Genomic DNA, 2500 nt, shown 5'->3' with positions numbered 1-2500 from the left:
AGAGAATTTGCGAATATTCTCACTGCAGAGCACGAGTTACAAAAGGAAACCTACAGTTAATGTTTCTTAAAGTTTTCCCTGTAGAGATTTACCAGTATGCATACCGATATAATAAGGTTTATTTTCTGGGTGTCAATTTTTTTATTATGGCCTTTACCATGGCAACATCACATCTAATGACAGGCAGATATATTCCTATCAAGCGAAGCTATGATCTTCGCAGTTACGAACGCAATTTTTGCAACTGCGTAAAGAAGTAACACCTCTAAATAAATTCCTACTTTTGGCCTAAATTCCTTAATATTTATACTTCCGTGACAGCGAGAGCTACTGAAATTTAAATTGACCAATCAGAATTCAGCGAGCGAAAAAAACTGTGCTATCCGACGTCACGTCAATTGTTCGCCCGAAAACCAGGCCCGAAAAGGTTTTGTCGGCAACTTTTTTGTCAACAAACTTTGGCGGCAAAACTGGGTTGCCGGCGAGCCGCCTTTCGAACGTCAGCTGCTGGCTGTTATTTGTGCTTATTCTAACCATTTTTTAAGACGAAATCAGTATGATATTTTCAAGTGTAAAAAGACGTGTATTGATAATGTATTTATTTGTGTTAACTTTGCGAAAAAAGAATTTTGTGGCGTCCTTCCGACAGGGTAGGTCGACAACAACGTCGTTTTTGCACAGAAATGCACCGTTTGCGATGAAAGAGAAAATGATTGACAGGATATATAGCACAGTTTTGACTGCCGCGCGCAATGCGAGAGCGGGTTCCGTATGCAAGGTTTCCTTCGGTGAATTTTTTTTATTCTTTGCCACATTATGTAAATGATGTTGCCTTACATTTTGAAGCGGTTTTTCCAATATTCTGTAATTTGTCATTTTTTCTAAATATCTACGATTAGCTCCAACAAATTTTAATTTTAACAAATTTAGGGTATTTGATAAAACTGTATGTGGTTACATGTACAACTGAACCGATTTTCAAAAAAGAATTACTGAAGGGAACACGAGAAAATTGGCAGTTAATTCTACAGATTTGGTCACGCTGACGTCACGAAAATCGGAAAAACACGCGCGATTCAGGCTTTGGACGCCACACGCCACACACTAGTGCCCAGCTTGCGCGTGCTCCTAAAACTCTAGCTCGTTCCCAGGGCTTTTTCCTATCTTTGGTGCGTCCTATTCTCCGCGGTGAAAGGCCCTGGGAACGAGGTTGTTGTTCTTTTGACACAATACAATACAAGGTAAAGGTACACCTTATTTAACGTCGGAAGTTCCTTTACTCTCTTAAGCCCTGGCCAAACGAAACGCAAGTCATCGCAAGTCGACGCAAGTTTTGTTACTTGCGCTGACTTGCATACCGTTTGGCCACCCACTTGCATTCACTTGCGAAGACTTGCGACGACTTGCGTTTGATTTGAACATGTTCAAATTTTGGACGCGAGTCCCCCAACTTGCGTCTCGTTTGGCCACTCAACGCAAGTGGATGCAAGTTTTCGCAAGTCATTCGAACTTTTTTGGAAACCTTTTAGCCAATCTGATGCCGCTGTTTGAGCAGGAATCTCAAACTATTTCGCGCCTTTCGCGCTTTCCCGTTTTGACAAGATGGCTTCTGTCACGGAGCAAAATTCGGAAAACTTAAGCCCCGAAGAGCTAAAAGAAAACAAGGATAGGGAGTTAAAAAAAACATAAGAAAAAGGAAAACCATAACAGGAGACCCAGTAGTGGTGCAAGTATAAGCAGCAGCTACAGTGAAAGTAGCAGCTCTTCCGAGTCTGAGCCTAGGAAAAAGAAAAAGAAAAAAAAAATTCTGCTACTTTTGCAAAGGACTTGCGCTCAACTTGCGTCGCGTTTGGCCACCCTATCGCAAGTGAACGCAAGTCTTCGCAAGTGAGAACTTGCGTCGACTTGCGATGACTTGCGTTTCGTTTGGCCAGGGCTTTAGAGAGTATTCTCCCAGGAAGCCGAATGAATGACTTTATTTTGCTTCGAATAGCCTGCTTGATAGCCACTTTCGCAGATTTTGGCTTTTCACAGCTAAAAGTATAGCAAGGCGACGACAACAAGAACATCACTGAACATCTGCTTTAAATGTTAATGACCAGTAACAATGTTCCTGCACGCCCCGCGGGTGCATTTTCGCGTTCATTTTGGCACAGTTCTTTGCCCCTCTCGTCCTGACAACTCGACTCGACATGACCAAATTTGTTTTCCTGTGGAGGACGTGAGCACCCGACGGTGAACTTTCTTTTTCCATAGAATCCTCCCCGTTCATATGCAATACAATAATTCAATACATACTTAATTGGCCGCTCCCCATAGGGGCTTTTCAGGGCCAATAAAACACAACGAAACGACTGAACAGAACAACAACAACTGTTAAGAATCCCAAGTGGCTGAAGGCAAACCAGTTGGCTATTTACAAGTGCAGCTGGGAAGTTGAGCCAGGGACTACCAGGATCAAATTCAACGAGTGGTCAGAGCGGGTCTTGAACCCGGGATC

Source organism: Montipora foliosa, chromosome 3 (assembly GCF_036669935.1).
Source record: "Montipora foliosa isolate CH-2021 chromosome 3, ASM3666993v2, whole genome shotgun sequence".
In the NCBI taxonomy this organism is placed as follows: domain Eukaryota; kingdom Metazoa; phylum Cnidaria; class Anthozoa; order Scleractinia; family Acroporidae; genus Montipora; species Montipora foliosa.
The sequence above is the reverse complement of the archived record's forward strand: the minus strand, read 5'-3'. Positions refer to the sequence as shown.